The following is a 22,137-nucleotide window of genomic DNA, read 5'->3' as shown; positions in this document are numbered from 1 at the left end:
GGTATTAGTGGCAGGGGACCCCAGAAGAGGCGGATCGGGACTCCTCTGTGCAAAACCATTACACAGCGCAGGATAGCATAACATGCTTGTTTGTTTTTTTTTTTTTAACCACTTGACCTCCAGAAGATTTACCCCCCTTCATGACCAAACCATTTTTTTGCGGTACGGCACTGCGTTACTTTAACTGACAACTGTGCGGTCGCATGACGCTGTACCCAAATAAAATGTATGCCTTTTTTTCCCACAAATAGAGCTTTCTTTCGGGGTATTTGATCACACCTGCGTTTTTTATTTTTTACGCTATAAACAAAAAAAAAACGGACAATTTTGAAGAAAAAAAAAAAAAAATATATATATATATATATATTTTTTTTACATTCTGCTATAAAACATATCCCGTTAAAATTTTAAAAAATTTAATTTCTTCAAAAATTTAGGCCAATATGTAATCTGCTACATATTTTTGGTAAAAAAAATCCCAAGAAGCGTACATTGAATGGTTTGCACAAAAGTTATAGTGTTTACAAACTATGGGATAATTGTATTTATTTATATTTTTATTTACTAGTAATAGCGGCAATCAGTGTCTTATAGCGGGGCTGCGATATTGTGCCGGACATTGTGACACTGAGTCCCGTTCACACTACTGCGACTTGTCAGGCGACTTGGTTGCCTGTCAAGTCGCGGTTCATTCAGTGCTATGGGAACCGTTCTAATAGGAGCGACACAAGTCGCTTCGACTTAGAAAATAGTTCCTGCACTACTTTTGACCGAAGTCGGAGCGACTTGTATTAACTTCCATTATGTGAAGTCCATGCAAGTTGCGCCGAAGTCGCTGTGCACTTCACTAGTTGCCCCCAAAGTCGTGTCGCCATAGTGGGAACCGACTCTAACTGACACTTTGGACACTTTTTGGGGACCAGTGACACTAATACAGTGATCAGTGCTAAAAAATATGCACTGTCACTGTACTAATGACGCTGGCTGGGGAGGGGTTAAACATCTAAGGCGATCAAAAGGTTAACTGTGTGCCTAGCCACTGTTTATGTGAACTGTGGGAGGGGCTTTTACTAGGGGAAGAGATGGAATTTATCATCCCTGCCCCCTATCAGAAATGTGATCTGCCTTGTTTATATAGCAGACTGTCGTTCTGCCTCTCTGCTCAATGATCAGCGGGTGTTTGCGGACATTGAGTCAGCGGTACCCGCCGATCAGCTCCCGATGTGTGTAATCACAGCAGTGGTGAGTTGCTGGTGGCGCGCATAGGTGCCCTCTTCTGGAAGAGTCGGATCATGTATATATATTTATGTAGTAGGGATAGACCAATTATCGGCAAGGCCGATATATCGGGGGCCGATATGCACTTTCCCCGATATATCGATATCGGCCCTGGAACTGGCCGATGTTGCCGATATTCATTCTGCCTTCTTAGGCCGCCTCCCTCGCCTTGGACAGCCTCGTCTGGAGTTGGGACTAGTCTTGCGGGAGTGTATCACAGACATACACCCATCCACAGCAGCCCAGTGCCAGCCAGCCACCCACATCCACACCCTGTACCAGCCAGCCACAGGCACTGTACCAGCGAGCCAGCCAGCCACCCACAGGCCCGGTACCTGCCAGCCACAGGCACTGTACCAGCCAGCCACAGGCACTGTACCAGCAAGCCAGCCATCCACAGGCCCTGTACCATCCAGCCACCCACAGCCCCTGTGCCAGCCACCCACCCACTACAGGGTGCCAGCCAGCGTCACACAGACAGGGTGCCAGACAGCCAGCCACCCACAGACAGGGTGCCAGACATCCAATCACCCACAGGCCCTGTACCAGCCACCCACCTACCACAGGGTGCCCGGCAGCCAGTCAGTCACCCACCACAGGGTTCCAGCCAGCCAGCCACCTCAGGGTGCCAGACAAATTGTCTTTATTTTTCAAAACTTTAAATGTACAAAATATTGGCCCATATCGGCCAATACTGATACGTTGTGACCAAAATATCGGTATCGGCCCTGGAAAAAAAACATATCGGTCTATCCCTAATATGTAGCACCCTCCTAGGTAGGTAGGTACCAGGTAAATGCATATATTGCTCCTTCTGCTTATCAGGGGAGCCTGATCTATTAGGTTGCCTGTTACATGTCTCCAGGTGTGATTCGCTGGGTCTGAGGGAGTGTCCCCACTGCATCCAATGAGGGAGCTTGTTGGACAGTGGAGGAAACCCATCCAGTGACACATTGGCTTTTGTGGGAGTCCCAGTGGGAGGGCATTCTTGGATTGCTTATAAAAGCTGAGGGGACATGTGACAGGGTGTCTTTTGGTGGGAAGCAGAGTCCCAGGAGGAGGTGGACGGCTGTCTCTCCTCCTGCAGGTGTGAGGAAGGTGGTTTCAGTAAGATGCATTCAAATTATAGTGCCTAAATAAATATCTGAAAATAGTGTAAAATCATCTATATATAATAAATTTGCATGAGTCCATCTTTTCTTTTAAATATATATATACAGTCCATCAATAAATGATTCAATGTCTGTGAAAAAAAAGTGCAGTCACATTGCAGTTTATTGCATTTTGTACAGGTGGTTGGATGCATAGTGGTGCTAGCTGCCTCCTATAGTATATTGAGTTGAGTAATAGGTGGTTTATACACAGGGATAGCACGTAAAGTTTTTTCACATATGTATATCTATATATATATATATATATATATATATATATACGTATGTGTGTGTGTGATCCAGCACAGAGGTGACCTTAGGTGGTTAATAAACAAATTACCTTCAGTAACACTGTACTGAACATACTTGGTTATGAACACAGGAGGTCGCTCGCTCAGCACGGGTGCCATTCGGAGAACACCTTGTATATTCTCAATAAAATCAGAGTGTTTCCTGATTGGATGAGGATGATATCGTTGCCCAGACTTGTATAAAGTACTCGAAATTTCTACTTGAGTAAAAGTACAAGTGCTCGATCAAAAAGTGACTTAAGTAGAAGTGGAAGTGCTCGCAGAAAAAGTTACTTAAGTGGAAGTACTAAAGTATTCAAAATTTTTTTTACTTAAGTATTGCAAGTAGTTTTTTCAAAAAAATTGCTACTTAAGTACTAAAAGTAAAAAGTACCAGTAGTTTTGAAGAAAAAAATTCTACTCAAGTACTGAAAGTAGAAGTAGAAGTACTGTGTTATGTAGTTATTAAAGAAAGAAGTCAAAAGTTTGAACATCATATTGTTTTTTATTATTTCAAATGATTTATTCAAATGATTAACCTAAAGGACAATCACAATTCCTTAGGCTGTAACTTTTTGTAAACAAAAAACAGATAAAGTCCCTCCCTTCCCCTTTTAAAGCATCCCTCCTTCTCTTCCCTGCATGTTTTTTTTTCTCCACAGCTTATTGGTGCGCAAAATCATATATAAACCAATGTGATATACAACAATATATTCCAATAATGAAATAAAGGAAGAGTGTATGAAATCAAAGTCAATAAAAAGTTCAAAATATTGTGAATCTTCAAATATATATATGTGACAAAACAAGATGAATATAATTTCATATCTGCTGTTAATGGGAAAGAACCTCCCAACCAGGGCCGGCCTTAGGTGTTCAAGCGCCCTGTGCGACCTGATCATTTTTTTCTTGCACTTTTTTTGCACTTCATCTTTTTTATGATTACTACAAACTTAGCCCCCCTTACATTAGAGACCCCCCTTACATCAGAGACCCCCCAACGGAGCCCCCCTTACAACAGAAACCCCCCAACGGAGCCCCCTTACAACAGAAACCCCCCACAGAGGCCCCCACTTACATCAGAGACCCCCCACACAGAGCACCCTTACATCAGAGACCCTCATACAGAGCCCCCTTACATCAGAGACCCTCATACAGAGCCTCCTTTACATCAGAGACCCCCCCCCACACAGAGCCCCCTTACATCAGAGCCCCCCACACAAAGCTCCCCTTACATCAGAGACCCCAACACAGAGCCCCCTTACATCAGAGACCATCCCCACACAAAGCCCCCTTACTTTAGAGACCCCTCACACAAAACCCCCCTTACATCAGAGACAATCCCCACAGAGACCCCCTTACATCAGAACCCCCCACAGTGCTCCCCTTACATCAGAGCCCCTCCACACAGAGCTCCCCTTACATCAGAGCCCTCCCACACAGAGTCCCCCTTACATCAAAGACCCCCACACAGAGCCCCCTTACATCAGAGACCCTCATACAGAGCCTCCTTTACATCAGAGACCCCCCCCCCCCACACAGAGCCCCCTTACATCAGAGACCCCCCCCACACAGAGCCCCCTTACACCAGAGACCCCCACACAGAGCCCCCTTACATCAAAGACCCCCCACACAGCGCCCCCTTACATCAGAGACCCCCCACACAGAGCCCCCTTACATCAAATACCCCCCACACAAAGCCCCCTTTACATCAGAGACCCCCCACACAGAGCCCCCTTACATCAGAGACCCCCCACACAAAGCCCCCTTACTTTAGAGACCCCTCACACAAAGCCCGCCTTACATCCAGAGACCCCAACACAGAGCCCCCTTACATCAGAGACCATCCCCACAGAGCCCCCCTTACATCAGAGCCCCCCCATAGAGCCCCCCACAGAGCTCCCCCTACATCAGAGCCCCTCCACACAGAGCTCCCCTTACATCAGAGCCCTCCCACACAGAGCCCCCCTTACATCAGAGACCCCCCTTACATCAGAGACCCCCCACACAGAGCCCCCTTACATCAGAGACCGCCCCATGTTTCCCTTAACCAAGATGGCCGCCAGTGCCTCGATCGCACTGCGTATGCGCACGTGCCTCTACTGCGCAGCCGCCGGAATCCCCGCCTCCCAGCGCTGAGACGTCAGTGAATGGAGACAAGGAGGGGAGTAGCGGAGTGGCCGAAGGCCGCCACACATGTCAGAGCGCCGAGAGGCGCATGTGGGAGCACTCCACGCCGGCCCAGCGGAAGCCTGGAGCGGAACAACGCTACCCAAATGGCCAGAGACCAGGTACCCATGAAAAAGGGGGGTATTTTTACCTTTGCCTTCCTATAGAAAAGGGGAGGGGAGGGGGGAAGGCAGAATAGGGAGGATAATTGAAAGAGTAGGAGAGAGCAGTAAGGAGGGAAACCAAACAAAAAAGAAAAAGGGAAAGGCAGAGAAAAGTAACGAGTAACGATGCAGCACAAAAAATAAATATCGGAGTAGAAGTATCGAAATCATCGAAAAAATGTAGTGAAGTAAAAGTAGAAGTAGGAGAAAAAAATTTGACTCTAGGAAAGTACAGATACCGCATTTTGGTACTTAAGTACAGTACTTAAGTAGTTCTACTTCGTTACTATACATCTCTGTCGTTGCCCCACCTCTCTATCTTGTGCAATTAGAAAACACTTTACACTGTCCTCCCCTGGGCCAGTACTTCACCGGTCTTTGAGTCCCCGGAGATGACATGATAACTGTGGGAAATTGGCTGTGAAGCCTTGCGGATTCACAGCTGGCTTCCCTCTGCGCATGCATGGGCCAAACTGCACTGTGTCAATGTCCGGCAGGCTCCTGGGACCTGTGACATGTCCCAGAATGTTGCATCTGGTGGTGGATCTGCCATGACAATCCAACCAAAAATGGGGGCATGTACCTGTCAAAATCAGGTACTCGCTCCCCCAGAAAAATGTATTCCAAATGTGGAGGAGGGGGATCAGGAGGTACAATGGAACTTGCCTTTTGAGTGAAATTCCACTTTAAAGAGGTTGTAAACCCATGAAACTTTTTTTTTTTTGCTGCAACCTGAAAGAGAAACCCATAATGAGCTAGTTTGCATCGCATACTGGTAGCTCATTATGAAATACTTACCTTAGAAGGAGCCCCCGCCGTGCTGCCCGCTTACCTGTATGACGGGCAACATGTCCAGTCGTCCGTCTTCCGGGATCGCGGCATCCGGCATCTGATTGGCCGGAGCCGTGGTGACGTCACTCCCGCGCAAGCGGGAGCCGACGGTCACGGCACGGGACTCTGAAGGAACGGCACGAGCGGCCGTTCCTTCAGAGTGCATGCGCCAGTGATGTCACTGGCTGCATATAAGGTAAATATCTCCTAAACGGTACATGGTTAGGAGATATTTACAGTACCTATAGGTAAGCCTTATCATAGGATCACCTATAGGTACAAGTTACAGAGGAGGGGTTACTTCCTCTTTAAGTACGGCTTTAAACTTTTTTTTTTTGAAGAACCAATAGTACTGAAATCTTCTTTAATTTTTCCAATCACTTACAATGTTACTGACGTCTGTTTATTGATACTTGTTAGTTGTTACTAGAAAAGTTTTCTTCATAGGTATGTTTTATATTTACAAAATAGGCGTTTATCACCTCTTGCAGACTTCTCGATATCAGAAGCTTCCTTCTTCTAACGGAAACCTTTGAAGGCAAAATTTACTCAGAAACAAGTGACGCAACATGGTTCGTGGACTTTGATTGGCTGTAAATGTAGAACCGTTCTTTCTGGATTTTTTTTTTTAGTATTGCTGTGCCTTGCAGTCTGGACTAAGCAGAATACAAGGCAAGGTTATCTGTGTAATTCAAATATTTTGTTAGACTAAGGCAGGACTTCTAAACAAGGGTTTCTTCCGAGGTTGCTAGGGGCTCCTAGCAATGAGCAATTGCTACCTCTCAAATAAGTTCTCATTGACACCATTGATCACCTTAGCTATCTGTAAGGGGGTAATTCTTCCCAATGACCTCAAATGTAAGGAATATTCTTCCCTCTGACCATCACACTAATGCAGCCTTGCTTAACCTTTTTACCCCAGTGTATGGGGAGGTGCAGCATTTTACCCCAGTGTATGGGGAGGTGTAGCATTTTACCCCAGTGTATGGGGAGGTGTAGCATTTTACCCCAGTGTATGGGGAGGTGCAGCATTTTGCCCCAATGTATGGGGAGGTGCAGCATTTTACCCCAGTGTATGGGGAGGTGCAGCATTTTACCCCATTGTATGGGGAGGTGCAGCATTTTACCCCAGTGTATGGGGAGGTGCAGCATTTTACCCCAGTGTATGGGGAGGTGCAGCATTTTACCCCAGTGTATGGGGAGGTGCAGCATTTTACCCCAGTGTATGGGGAGGTGCAGCATTTTACCCCATTGTATGGGGAGGTGCAGCATTTTACCCCAGTGTATGGGGAGGTGCAGCATTTTACCCCAGTGTATGGGGAGGTGTAGCATTTTACCCCAGTGTATGGGGAGGTGCAGCATTTTACCCCAGTGTATGGGGAGGTGCAGAATTTTACCCCAGTGTATGGGGAGGTGCAGCATTTTGCCCCAATGTACGGGGAGGTGCAGCATTTTACCCCATTGTATGGGGAGGTGTAGCATTTTACCCCATTGTATGGGGAGGTGTAGCATTTTACCCCAGTGTATGGGGAGGTGCAGAATTTTACCCCATTGTATGGGGAGGTGCAGCATTTTACCCCAGTGTATGGGGAGGTGCAGCATTTTACCCCAGTGTATGGGGAGGTGCAGCATTTTACCCCAGTGTATGGGGAGGTGTAGCATTTTACCCCAGTGTATGGGGAGGTGCAGCATTTTACCCCAGTGTATGGGGAGGTGCAGAATTTTACCCCAGTGTATGGGGAGGTGCAGCATTTTACCCCAGTGTATAGGGAGGTGCAGCATTTTACCCCAGTGTATGGGGAGGTGCAGCATTTTACCCCAGTGTATGGGGAGGTGCAGAATTTTATCCCAGTGTATGGGGAGGTGCAGAATTTTACCCCAGTGTATGGGGAGGTGCAGCATTTTACCCCAGTGTATGGGGAGGTGCAGCATTTTACCCCAGTGTATGGGGAGGTGCAGCATTTTACCCCAGTGTATGGGGAGGTGCAGCATTTTACCCCAGTGTATGGGGAGGTGCAGAATTTTACCCCAGTGTATGGGGAGGTGCAGCATTTTACCCCAGTGTATGGGGAGGTGCAGCATTCTACCCCAGTGTATGGGGAGGTGCAGCATTCTACCCCAGTGTATGGGGAGGTGCAGCATTTTACCCCAGTGTATGGGGAGGTGCAGCATTTTACCCCAGTGTATGGGGAGGTGCAGCATTCTACCCCAGTGTATGGGGAGGTGCAGCATTTTTCCCCAGTGTATGGGGAGGTGCAGCATTTTACCCCAGTGTATGGGGAGGTGCAGCATTTTACCCCAGTGTATGGGGAGGTGCAGCATTTTACCCCAGTGTATGGGGAGGTGTAGCATTTTACCCCAGTGTATGGGGAGGTGCAGCATTTTACCCCAGTGTATGGGGAGGTGCAGAATTTTACCCCAGTGTATGGGGAGGTGAAGCATTTTACCCCAGTGTATAGGGAGGTGCAGCATTTTACCCCAGTGTATGGGGAGGTGCAGCATTTTACCCCAGTGTATGGGGAGGTGCAGCATTTTGCCCCAGTGTATGGGGAGGTGCAGCATTTTACCCCAGTGTATGGGGAGGTGCAGAATTTTATCCCAGTGTATGGGGAGGTGCAGAATTTTACCCCAGTGTATGGGGAGGTGTAGCATTTTACCCCATTGTATGGGGAGGTGTAGCATTTTACCCCAGTGTATGGGGAGGTGCAGCATTTTACCCCAGTGTATGGGGAGGTGCAGCATTTTACCCCAGTGTATGGGGAGGTGCAGCATTTTACCCCAGTGTATGGGGAGGTGTAGCATTTTACCCCAGTGTATGGGGAGGTGCAGCATTTTACCCCAGTGTATGGGGAGGTGCAGAATTTTACCCCAGTGTATGGGGAGGTGCAGCATTTTACCCCAGTGTATAGGGAGGTGCAGCATTTTACCCCAGTGTATGGGGAGGTGCAGCATTTTACCCCAGTGTATGGGGAGGTGCAGAATTTTATCCCAGTGTATGGGGAGGTGCAGAATTTTACCCCAGTGTATGGGGAGGTGCAGCATTTTACCCCAGTGTATGGGGAGGTGCAGCATTTTACCCCAGTGTATGGGGAGGTGCAGCATTTTACCCCAGTGTATGGGGAGGTGCAGCATTTTACCCCAGTGTATGGGGAGGTGCAGAATTTTACCCCAGTGTATGGGGAGGTGCAGCATTTTACCCCAGTGTATGGGGAGGTGCAGAATTTTACCCCAGTGTATGGGGAGGTGCAGCATTTTACCCCAGTGTATGGGGAGGTGCAGCATTCTACCCCAGTGTATGGGGAGGTGCAGCATTCTACCCCAGTGTATGGGGAGGTGCAGCATTTTACCCCAGTGTATGGGGAGGTGCAGCATTTTACCCCAGTGTATGGGGAGGTGCACCATTCTACCCCAGTGTATGGGGAGGTGCAGCATTTTTCCCCAGTGTATGGGGAGGTGCAGCATTTTACCCCAGTGTATGGGGAGGTGCAGCATTTTACCCCAGTGTATGGGGAGGTGCAGCATTTTACCCCAGTGTATGGGGAGGTGTAGCATTTTACCCCAGTGTATGGGGAGGTGCAGCATTTTACCCCAGTGTATGGGGAGGTGCAGAATTTTACCCCAGTGTATGGGGAGGTGAAGCATTTTACCCCAGTGTATAGGGAGGTGCAGCATTTTACCCCAGTGTATGGGGAGGTGCAGCATTTTACCCCAGTGTATGGGGAGGTGCAGCATTTTGCCCCAGTGTATGGGGAGGTGCAGCATTTTACCCCAGTGTATGGGGAGGTGCAGAATTTTATCCCAGTGTATGGGGAGGTGCAGAATTTTACCCCAGTGTATGGGGAGGTGTAGCATTTTACCCCATTGTATGGGGAGGTGTAGCATTTTACCCCAGTGTATGGGGAGGTGCAGCATTTTACCCCAGTGTATGGGGAGGTGCAGCATTTTACCCCAGTGTATGGGGAGGTGCAGCATTTTACCCCAGTGTATGGGGAGGTGTAGCATTTTACCCCAGTGTATGGGGAGGTGCAGCATTTTACCCCAGTGTATGGGGAGGTGCAGAATTTTACCCCAGTGTATGGGGAGGTGCAGCATTTTACCCCAGTGTATAGGGAGGTGCAGCATTTTACCCCAGTGTATGGGGAGGTGCAGCATTTTACCCCAGTGTATGGGGAGGTGCAGAATTTTATCCCAGTGTATGGGGAGGTGCAGAATTTTACCCCAGTGTATGGGGAGGTGCAGCATTTTACCCCAGTGTATGGGGAGGTGCAGCATTTTACCCCAGTGTATGGGGAGGTGCAGCATTTTACCCCAGTGTATGGGGAGGTGCAGCATTTTACCCCAGTGTATGGGGAGGTGCAGAATTTTACCCCAGTGTATGGGGAGGTGCAGCATTTTACCCCAGTGTATGGGGAGGTGCAGCATTCTACCCCAGTGTATGGGGAGGTGCAGCATTCTACCCCAGTGTATGGGGAGGTGCAGCATTTTACCCCAGTGTATGGGGAGGTGCAGCATTTTACCCCAGTGTATGGGGAGGTGCAGCATTCTACCCCAGTGTATGGGGAGGTGCAGCATTTTTCCCCAGTGTATGGGGAGGTGCAGCATTTTACCCCAGTGTATGGGGAGGTGCAGCATTTTACCCCAGTGTATGGGGAGGTGCAGCATTTTACCCCAGTGTATGGGGAGGTGCAGCATTTTACCCCAGTGTATGGGGAGGTGTAGCATTTTACCCCAGTGTATGGGGAGGTGCAGCATTTTACCCCAGTGTATGGGGAGGTGCAGAATTTTACCCCAGTGTATGGGGAGGTGAAGCATTTTACCCCAGTGTATAGGGAGGTGCAGCATTTTACCCCAGTGTATGGGGAGGTGCAGCATTTTACCCCAGTGTATGGGGAGGTGCAGCATTTTGCCCCAGTGTATGGGGAGGTGCAGCATTTTACCCCGGTGTATGGGGAGGTGCAGAATTTTATCCCAGTGTATGGGGAGGTGCAGAATTTTACCCCAGTGTATGGGGAGGTGCAGCATTTTACCCCAGTGTATGGGGAGGTGCAGCATTTTACCCCAGTGTATGGGGAGGTGCAGCATTTTACCCCAGTGTATGGGGAGGTGCAGAATTTTACCCCAGTGTATGGGGAGGTGCAGCATTTTACCCCAGTGTATGGGGAGGTGCAGCATTTTACCCCAGTGTATGGGGAGGTGCAGAATTTTACCCCAGTGTATGGGGAGGTGCAGCATTTTACCCCAGTGTATGGGGAGGTGCAGCATTTTACCCCAGTGTATGGGGAGGTGCAGCATTCTACCCCAGTGTATGGGGAGGTGCAGCATTTTTCCCCAGTGTATGGGGAGGTGCAGCATTTTACCCCAGTGTATGGGGAGGTGCAGCATTTTACCCCAGTGTATGGGGAGGTGCAGCATTTTACCCCAGTGTATGGGGAGGTGCAGCATTTTACCCCAGTGTATGGGGAGGTGTAGCATTTTACCCCAGTGTATGGGGAGGTGCAGCATTTTACCCCAGTGTATGGGGAGGTGCAGAATTTTACCCCAGTGTATGGGGAGGTGCAGCATTTTACCCCAGTGTATAGGGAGGTGCAGCATTTTACCCCAGTGTATGGGGAGGTGCAGCATTTTACCCCAGTGTATGGGGAGGTGCAGAATTTTATCCCAGTGTATGGGGAGGTGCAGAATTTTACCCCAGTGTATGGGGAGGTGCAGCATTTTACCCCAGTGTATGGGGAGGTGCAGCATTTTACCCCAGTGTATGGGGAGGTGCAGCATTTTACCCCAGTGTATGGGGAGGTGCAGCATTTTACCCCAGTGTATGGGGAGGTGCAGCATTTTACCCCAGTGTATGGGGAGGTGCAGCATTCTACCCCAGTGTATGGGGAGGTGCAGCATTCTACCCCAGTGCATGGGGAGGTGCAGCATTTACCCCAGTGTATGGGGAGGTGCAGCATTTTACCCCAGTGTATGGGGAGGTGCAGCATTCTACCCCAGTGTATGGGGAGGTGCAGCATTTTTCCCCAGTGTATGGGGAGGTGCAGCATTTTACCTCAGTGTATGGGGAGGTGCAGCATTTTACCCCAGTGTATGGGGAGGTGCAGCATTTTACCCCAGTGTATGGGGAGGTGTAGCATTTTACCCCAGTGTATGGGGAGGTGCAGCATTTTACCCCAGTGTATGGGGAGGTGCAGAATTTTACCCCAGTGTATGGGGAGGTGCAGCATTTTACCCCAGTGTATGGGGAGGTGCAGCATTTTACCCCAGTGTATGGGGAGGTGCAGCATTTTACCCCAGTGTATGGGGAGGTGTAGCATTTTACTCCAGTGTATGGGGAGGTGCAGCATTTTACCCCAGTGTATGGGGAGGTGCAGCATTTTACCCCATTGTATGGGGAGGTGCAGCATTTTACCCCAGTGTATGGGGAGGTGCAGCATTTTACCCCAGTGTATGGGGAGGTGTAGCATTTTACCCCAGTGTATGGGGAGGTGTAGCATTTTACCCCAGTGTATGGGGAGGTGCAGCATTTTGCCCCAATGTACGGGGAGGTGCAGCATTTTACCCCATTGTATGGGGAGGTGCAGCATTTTACCCCATTGTATGGGGAGGTTCAGCATTTTACCCCAGTGGATGGGGAGGTGCAGCATTTTACCCCAGTGTATGGGGAGGTGCAGCATTTTACCCCAGTGTATGGGGAGGTGCAGCATTTTACCCCCGTGTATAGGGAGGTGCAGCATTTTGCCCCAGTGTATGGGGAGGTGCAGCATTTTACCCCAGTGTATGGGGAGGTGCAGCATTCTACCCCAGTGTATGGGGAGGTGCAGCATTTTACCCCAGTGTATGGGGAGGTGCAGCATTTTACCCCAGTGTATGGGGAGGTGCAGCATTTTACCCCAGTGTATGGGGAGGTGCAGCATTCTACCCCAGTGTATGGGGAGGTGCAGCATTTTTTCCCCAGTGTATGGGGAGGTGCAGCATTTTACCCCAGTGTATGGGGAGGTGCAGCATTTTACACCAGTGTATGGGGAGGTGCAGCATTTTACCCCAGTGTATGGGGAGGTGCAGCATTTTACCCCAGTGTATGGGGAGGTACAGCATTCTACCCCAGTGTATGGGGAGGTGCAGCATTCTACCCCAGTGTATGGGGAGGTGCAGCATTTTACTCCAGTGTATGGGGAGGTGCAGCATTTTACCCCAGTGTATGGGGAGGTGCAGCATTTTACCCCAGTGTATGGGGAGGTGCAGCATTTTACCCCAGTGTATGGGGAGGTGCAGCATTTAACCCCAGTGTATGGGGAGGTGCAGCATTTTACCCCAGTGTATGGGGAGGTGCAGCATTTTACCCCAGTGTATGGGGAGGTGCAGAATTTTACCCCATTGTATGGGGAGGTGCAGCATTTTACCCCAGTGTATGGGGAGGTGCAGCATTTTACCCCAGTGTATGTGGAGGTGCAGCATTTTACCCCAGTGTATGGGGAGGTGCAGCATTTTACCCCAGTGTATGGGGAGGTGCAGCATTTTACCCCAGTGTATGGGGAGGTGCAGCATTTTGCCCCAATGTACGGGGAGGTGCAGCATTTTACCCCATTGTATGGGGAGGTGTAGCATTTTACCCCATTGTATGGGGAGGTGTAGCATTTTACCCCAGTGTATGGGGAGGTGCAGAATTTTACCCCATTGTATGGGGAGGTGCAGCATTTTACCCCAGTGTATGGGGAGGTGCAGCATTTTACCCCAGTGTATGGGGAGGTGTAGCATTTTACCCCAGTGTATGGGGAGGTGCAGCATTTTACCCCAGTGTATGGGGAGGTGCAGAATTTTACCCCAGTGTATGGGGAGGTGCAGCATTTTACCCCAGTGTATAGGGAGGTGCAGCATTTTACCCCAGTGTATGGGGAGGTGCAGCATTTTACCCCAGTGTATGGGGAGGTGCAGAATTTTATCCCAGTGTATGGGGAGGTGCAGAATTTTACCCCAGTGTATGGGGAGGTGCAGCATTTTACCCCAGTGTATGGGGAGGTGCAGCATTTTACCCCAGTGTATGGGGAGGTGCAGCATTTTACCCCAGTGTATGGGGAGGTGCAGCATTTTACCCCAGTGTATGGGGAGGTGCAGAATTTTACCCCAGTGTATGGGGAGGTGCAGCATTTTACCCCAGTGTATGGGGAGGTGCAGCATTCTACCCCAGTGTATGGGGAGGTGCAGCATTCTACCCCAGTGTATGGGGAGGTGCAGCATTTTACCCCAGTGTATGGGGAGGTGCAGCATTTTACCCCAGTGTATGGGGAGGTGCAGCATTCTACCCCAGTGTATGGGGAGGTGCAGCATTTTTCCCCAGTGTATGGGGAGGTGCAGCATTTTACCCCAGTGTATGGGGAGGTGCAGCATTTTACCCCAGTGTATGGGGAGGTGCAGCATTTTACCCCAGTGTATGGGGAGGTGTAGCATTTTACCCCAGTGTATGGGGAGGTGCAGCATTTTACCCCAGTGTATGGGGAGGTGCAGAATTTTACCCCAGTGTATGGGGAGGTGAAGCATTTTACCCCAGTGTATAGGGAGGTGCAGCATTTTACCCCAGTGTATGGGGAGGTGCAGCATTTTACCCCAGTGTATGGGGAGGTGCAGCATTTTGCCCCAGTGTATGGGGAGGTGCAGCATTTTACCCCAGTGTATGGGGAGGTGCAGAATTTTATCCCAGTGTATGGGGAGGTGCAGAATTTTACCCCAGTGTATGGGGAGGTGTAGCATTTTACCCCATTGTATGGGGAGGTGTAGCATTTTACCCCAGTGTATGGGGAGGTGCAGCATTTTACCCCAGTGTATGGGGAGGTGCAGCATTTTACCCCAGTGTATGGGGAGGTGCAGCATTTTACCCCAGTGTATGGGGAGGTGTAGCATTTTACCCCAGTGTATGGGGAGGTGCAGCATTTTACCCCAGTGTATGGGGAGGTGCAGAATTTTACCCCAGTGTATGGGGAGGTGCAGCATTTTACCCCAGTGTATAGGGAGGTGCAGCATTTTACCCCAGTGTATGGGGAGGTGCAGCATTTTACCCCAGTGTATGGGGAGGTGCAGAATTTTATCCCAGTGTATGGGGAGGTGCAGAATTTTACCCCAGTGTATGGGGAGGTGCAGCATTTTACCCCAGTGTATGGGGAGGTGCAGCATTTTACCCCAGTGTATGGGGAGGTGCAGCATTTTACCCCAGTGTATGGGGAGGTGCAGCATTTTACCCCAGTGTATGGGGAGGTGCAGAATTTTACCCCAGTGTATGGGGAGGTGCAGCATTTTACCCCAGTGTATGGGGAGGTGCAGCATTCTACCCCAGTGTATGGGGAGGTGCAGCATTCTACCCCAGTGTATGGGGAGGTGCAGCATTTTACCCCAGTGTATGGGGAGGTGCAGCATTTTACCCCAGTGTATGGGGAGGTGCAGCATTCTACCCCAGTGTATGGGGAGGTGCAGCATTTTTCCCCAGTGTATGGGGAGGTGCAGCATTTTACCCCAGTGTATGGGGAGGTGCAGCATTTTACCCCAGTGTATGGGGAGGTGCAGCATTTTACCCCAGTGTATGGGGAGGTGCAGCATTTTACCCCAGTGTATGGGGAGGTGTAGCATTTTACCCCAGTGTATGGGGAGGTGCAGCATTTTACCCCAGTGTATGGGGAGGTGCAGAATTTTACCCCAGTGTATGGGGAGGTGAAGCATTTTACCCCAGTGTATAGGGAGGTGCAGCATTTTACCCCAGTGTATGGGGAGGTGCAGCATTTTACCCCAGTGTATGGGGAGGTGCAGCATTTTGCCCCAGTGTATGGGGAGGTGCAGCATTTTACCCCAGTGTATGGGGAGGTGCAGAATTTTATCCCAGTGTATGGGGAGGTGCAGAATTTTACCCCAGTGTATGGGGAGGTGCAGCATTTTACCCCAGTGTATGGGGAGGTGCAGCATTTTACCCCAGTGTATGGGGAGGTGCAGCATTTTACCCCAGTGTATGGGGAGGTGCAGAATTTTACCCCAGTGTATGGGGAGGTGCAGCATTTTACCCCAGTGTATGGGGAGGTGCAGCATTTTACCCCAGTGTATGGGGAGGTGCAGAATTTTACCCCAGTGTATGGGGAGGTGCAGCATTTTACCCCAGTGTATGGGGAGGTGCAGCATTTTACCCCAGTGTATGGGGAGGTGCAGCATTCTACCCCAGTGTATGGGGAGGTGCAGCATTTTTCCCCAGTGTATGGGGAGGTGCAGCATTTTACCCCAGTGTATGGGGAGGTGCAGCATTTTACCCCAGTGTATGGGGAGGTGCAGCATTTTACCCCAGTGTATGGGGAGGTGCAGCATTTTACCCCAGTGTATGGGGAGGTGTAGCATTTTACCCCAGTGTATGGGGAGGTGCAGCATTTTACCCCAGTGTATGGGGAGGTGCAGAATTTTACCCCAGTGTATGGGGAGGTGCAGCATTTTACCCCAGTGTATAGGGAGGTGCAGCATTTTACCCCAGTGTATGGGGAGGTGCAGCATTTTACCCCAGTGTATGGGGAGGTGCAGAATTTTATCCCAGTGTATGGGGAGGTGCAGAATTTTACCCCAGTGTATGGGGAGGTGCAGCATTTTACCCCAGTGTATGGGGAGGTGCAGCATTTTACCCCAGTGTATGGGGAGGTGCAGCATTTTACCCCAGTGTATGGGGAGGTGCAGCATTTTACCCCAGTGTATGGGGAGGTGCAGCATTTTACCCCAGTGTATGGGGAGGTGCAGCATTCTACCCCAGTGTATGGGGAGGTGCAGCATTCTACCCCAGTGCATGGGGAGGTGCAGCATTTACCCCAGTGTATGGGGAGGTGCAGCATTTTACCCCAGTGTATGGGGAGGTGCAGCATTCTACCCCAGTGTATGGGGAGGTGCAGCATTTTTCCCCAGTGTATGGGGAGGTGCAGCATTTTACCTCAGTGTATGGGGAGGTGCAGCATTTTACCCCAGTGTATGGGGAGGTGCAGCATTTTACCCCAGTGTATGGGGAGGTGTAGCATTTTACCCCAGTGTATGGGGAGGTGCAGCATTTTACCCCAGTGTATGGGGAGGTGCAGAATTTTACCCCAGTGTATGGGGAGGTGCAGCATTTTACCCCAGTGTATGGGGAGGTGCAGCATTTTACCCCAGTGTATGGGGAGGTGCAGCATTTTACCCCAGTGTATGGGGAGGTGTAGCATTTTACTCCAGTGTATGGGGAGGTGCAGCATTTTACCCCAGTGTATGGGGAGGTGCAGCATTTTACCCCATTGTATGGGGAGGTGCAGCATTTTACCCCAGTGTATGGGGAGGTGCAGCATTTTACCCCAGTGTATGGGGAGGTGTAGCATTTTACCCCAGTGTATGGGGAGGTGTAGCATTTTACCCCAGTGTATGGGGAGGTGCAGCATTTTGCCCCAATGTACGGGGAGGTGCAGCATTTTACCCCATTGTATGGGGAGGTGCAGCATTTTACCCCATTGTATGGGGAGGTTCAGCATTTTACCCCAGTGGATGGGGAGGTGCAGCATTTTACCCCAGTGTATGGGGAGGTGCAGCATTTTACCCCAGTGTATGGGGAGGTGCAGCATTTTACCCCCGTGTATAGGGAGGTGCAGCATTTTGCCCCAGTGTATGGGGAGGTGCAGCATTTTACCCCAGTGTATGGGGAGGTGCAGCATTCTACCCCAGTGTATGGGGAGGTGCAGCATTTTACCCCAGTGTATGGGGAGGTGCAGCATTTTACCCCAGTGTATGGGGAGGTGCAGCATTTTACCCCAGTGTATGGGGAGGTGCAGCATTCTACCCCAGTGTATGGGGAGGTGCAGCATTTTTTCCCCAGTGTATGGGGAGGTGCAGCATTTTACCCCAGTGTATGGGGAGGTGCAGCATTTTACACCAGTGTATGGGGAGGTGCAGCATTTTACCCCAGTGTATGGGGAGGTGCAGCATTTTACCCCAGTGTATGGGGAGGTACAGCATTCTACCCCAGTGTATGGGGAGGTGCAGCATTCTACCCCAGTGTATGGGGAGGTGCAGCATTTTACTCCAGTGTATGGGGAGGTGCAGCATTTTACCCCAGTGTATGGGGAGGTGCAGCATTTTACCCCAGTGTATGGGGAGGTGCAGCATTTTACCCCAGTGTATGGGGAGGTGCAGCATTTTACCCCAGTGTATGGGGAGGTGCAGCATTTTACCCCAGTGTATAGGGAGGTGCAGCATTTTACCCCAGTGTATGGGGAGGTGCAGCATTTAGCTTCCTCAGTGACCCAGGAAACCATAGAGGAGCCATGCTCCTCTCTTTCCAACTGCAATGCAGCTGCGGTCGAGCACCACCTACAATGGAGAAAATAGACTGCACCTGCCTGCAAGTGGAACCTATAAAATACCGTATTTATCGGCGTATAACACGCACCTCAATTTTAGGAGGGAAATTTTAGGAAAAAAAGCTTAAATTTAAAATAAACAGCTTTGAGCTCAGAACTTTTTTTTTTAATCAAATGCAGCCTCATCAGCGCAGTGTCCTATATTGCAGCCTCACCAGCGCAGTGTCCTATATTGCAGCCTCACCAGCGCAGTGTCACGCAATGCAGCCTCGCCAGCGCAGTGTCCAGCAATGCAGCCTCGCCAGGGTCGTGTCCAGCAATGCAGCCTCGCCAGTGCAGTGTCCAGCAATGCAGCCTCGCCAGCGCAGTGTCCAGCAATGCAGCCTCACCAGCGTAGTGTCCAGCAATGCAGCCTCGCCAGGGCCGTGTCCAGCAATGCAGCCTCACCAGTGCAGTGTCCAGCAATGCAGCCTCGCCAGGGCAGTGTCCAGCAATGCAGCCTCGCCAGCGCAGTGTCCAGCAATGCAGCCTCACCAGCGTAGTGTCCAGCAATGCAGCCTCGCCAGGGCCGTGTCCAGCAATGCAGCCTCGCCAGCGCAGTGTCCAGCAATGCAGCCTCGCCAGGGCAGTGTCCAGCAATGCAGCCTCGCCAGGGCAGTGTCCAGCAATGCAGCCTCGCCAGCGCAGTGTCCACCAATGCAGCCTCGCCAGCGCAGTGTCCAGCAATGCAGCCTCGCCAGCGCAGTGTCCAGCAATGCAGCCTCACCAGCGCAGTGTCCAGCAATGCAGCCTCGCCAGGGCAGTGTCCAGCAATGCAGCCTCACCAGCGCTGTGTCCAGCAATGCAGCCTCGCCAGCGCAGTGTCCAGCAATGCAGCCTCGCCAGCGCTGTGTCCAGCAATGCAGCCTCACCAGCGCAGTATCCAGCAATGCAGCCTTGCCAGCACCGTGTCCAGCAATGCAGCCTCGCCAGCGCCGTGTCCAGCAATGCAGCCTCGCCAGTGCCGTGTCCAGCAATGCAGCCTCACCAGCGCAGTGTCCAGCAATGCAGCCTCGCCAGGGCAGTGTCCAGCAATGCAGCCTCACCAGCGCTGTGTCCAGCAATGCAGCCTCGCCAGCGCTGTGTCCAGCAATGCAGCCTCGCCAGCGCAGTGTCCAGCAATGCAGCCTCGCCAGCGCTGTGTCCAGCAATGCAGCCTCACCAGCGCAGTATCCAGCAATGCAGCCTCGCCAGCGCAGTGTCCAGCAATGCAGCCTTGCCAGCACCGTGTCCAGCAATGCAGCCTCGCCAGCGCCGTGTCCAGCAATGCAGCCTCGCCAGTGCCGTGTCCAGCAATGCAGCCTCGCCAGTGCCGTGTCCAGTATTGCTGCCTCGTGCCAGCGCCATTGCAGAGAGCGGAGGGTGGGGCGGCCTGGGCCAAGGAGAAGGGAGGACGAGCGGTCATTGTCATCTGAAGTCCCGGGCCACTGTGCTGTCCATTGAGCCACTGTGCTGTCTATCATAGGAGGCGGGACTTCCTATGACAGCGACAGCTCATCCTCTCTTCTCCTCGGCCCGGCCCGCCCCCCTCTGCCTCTCTGACTGGCCTTTTTTTTTTTTTTTTTTTATATATCGGCGTATAACATGTACTGCTGTTTTGTCCTCCATGTTTAGGAGGAAAAAGTGCGTATTATAATACGCCGATAAATACGGTAGTTCCAGGTCTCAACTCTCACTAAATCCATTTAATTGGGAGTCAATAGGAAAAATGTCCCTTATGTTGAGGGTCAATAGGAAGAATACCCCCCACTACTGTGTTGGTCAGAATGCCACTCTTAAAGACAGATAACCAGTCCTGCCACTGGTTTTGCCAAGTAGTGTTGGTTCTGGAACTATGAAAGCACCATTAAATGGTGGTCCATTAGCCACAGCTCAAGGAACCCCTAACAACCTCTACAGAACCCCCCTGGTTGAGAATGGCTGCACTAATGTATCATGAGTTGTAGATATTGTCATTTTTAGCAGGGGTTCCCTGAAACTGGAAAGTTATTTCAATGGTTCCTCTGTGCTGAAAAGGTTGAGAAAGGCTGGGCTATGGACTTGTTCACACTTGTGTGCTCTATGAAGAGCGATAAGCTTGCTCTCTGATAAATGTGTGTGCCCCAATAAAACGATGAACCTCAATACTGTCATTTTTCCACTGGCAAAACTTTAGAAGCCCAGAAGATCATCACCTTAGGGGTAACCATGAATCATGGCCTACCCTAGAATTATTGCTCCCACACTAGTGTACACAGTGATATGTAACATGTATAGCACAAGCCATGTTTTTTGTATGTAGACACCCCTGATGCATGCATTCAAATTCATATGTGAGTGTATGGGGGGTGGGCTCAACATTTTTTCAGGGAGGTTAAGTGCTTGGGTGTAACTTTATTTTTTAACTCCTTTTTCACCAAAACTTTACTTATTACACATAATAGACAAAAAGCCCCCTATGCGAAATAATATCTTTGCAACCGGTTTTGTTTAATGAGCACAGAAGCTAATGAAGCACAGATTGCCCTCTGTTAGCTTCTTTCCTTGCCACAGTGGCTGGGGAAAGTGACACCTGAGACTCGAACTGATGTTGTTGACGTTGCTCCTGGGTTCTTTAGAGTTAAGGGAAATCAGCGAATGGAAGTTTACTGGTCTCCCCCCCACTAGGCAGCACCCTTCATGCTGGTCCAAGGCTGTTCTAAAATTTCGTCAGACCCATGAAAATTCCGGACCCCCGTCACTTCCGGTGACGCTACGTCATAACCCAGCTGGTGTGACAGCTGGTGCGAGCCCCGGTGCTCATGCGCACAAGACATTTTCAAGGTAAGATGAAATTCTAAGACTTAGCGAACAGCTGACTGAGAGGAGGCGGGGCTGAGGGGGGACGGAGTTACCACCGCGGGTGCGACACAAGGCACAGCTGACTGAGAGGAGGAGGGGCTGAGGTGGGACGCACACACCGCCTCTACACACTGCCGCTAGGAAGCATGGCAGGGGAGAGTGGAGTCAAGGGGACACACTTCTGGGGGTCAGTGAAGGTTATTGGGCGGCTGTATATAAAAAAATAGCAAATAAAAAAAATAATATAGCGTACACAATTGCGACACAAATCATATTGTAATTGAATTTTATTATTTATTGCCTTTTCTTTTCAATCTGTAGTGCTGTAATTTTCTGTAAAATGCAATGCAATACAGCTACCTGGAGGAGTTCTATACACAGAATGTGTACTGACCACACCCCAGAAACATAATTTCCTGCTTGTGTGATTGGCTCACCGATTTTCCCAGAAGTCTGCCTAAGATACAAGTCAGATTTCTGGCATCCCCTGCAACAAAAATGTCATTTTTATTGAGATAATCCCAAAGGGAAATCATATCTAAAGGGATGCAGACCATGCCACTTTCCTCATTAGAGCCCTGCAGGTGCAGCAGCTGATTGATAATTATAAAGTCACTATCCCACAGATTCACTTTGCACATGAACACAGACAAACAGGGATTTATTCAGAATAACAAAAAGTAGAGGAATCTGAAACAAAGTTTGGTAAAATCCTTGCAATGTACAGAAATCACCCAAAAGGGAATGTTTGTTTCTCAACAAAAGTGGAGTTACGCTCTGACCACTTCTGCACCGGAAGGTTTTACCCCCTTAATAACCAGGCCGTTTTTTGCGATACGGCACTGCAATATTTTAACTGACCATTGCGCGGTCGTGCGACACTGTACCCAAATAAAAGTGATGCCCTTTTTTTCACACCAACAGAGCTTTCTTTTGGTGGTATTTGATCACCTCTGTGATTTTTATTTTTTGCGCTATAAACGAAAAAAGACTGACATTTTTGGAAAAAAAAAACAATATTTTTTTAATTTCTGCTATAAAACACAGCCAATAAAAAAAATTAAAAAAA

At 50.0% G+C, this 22,137-nt stretch overlaps 1 protein-coding gene across 1 annotated transcript in view; it reads right to left on the bottom strand.

Annotated features, from left to right (window-relative positions):
- Positions 1-22,137, bottom strand: part of TAP1 (transporter 1, ATP binding cassette subfamily B member) — an 895,619-nt gene that overhangs the window by 739,076 nt on the left and 134,406 nt on the right. The gene's annotated exons all lie outside the window — the stretch shown is intronic.

Source organism: Pelophylax lessonae, assembly GCF_965119305.1.
Source record: "Pelophylax lessonae genome assembly, chromosome: 7".
Lineage (NCBI taxonomy): Eukaryota > Metazoa > Chordata > Amphibia > Anura > Ranidae > Pelophylax > Pelophylax lessonae.
This window is presented reverse-complemented; position numbering and strand designations above follow the sequence as displayed.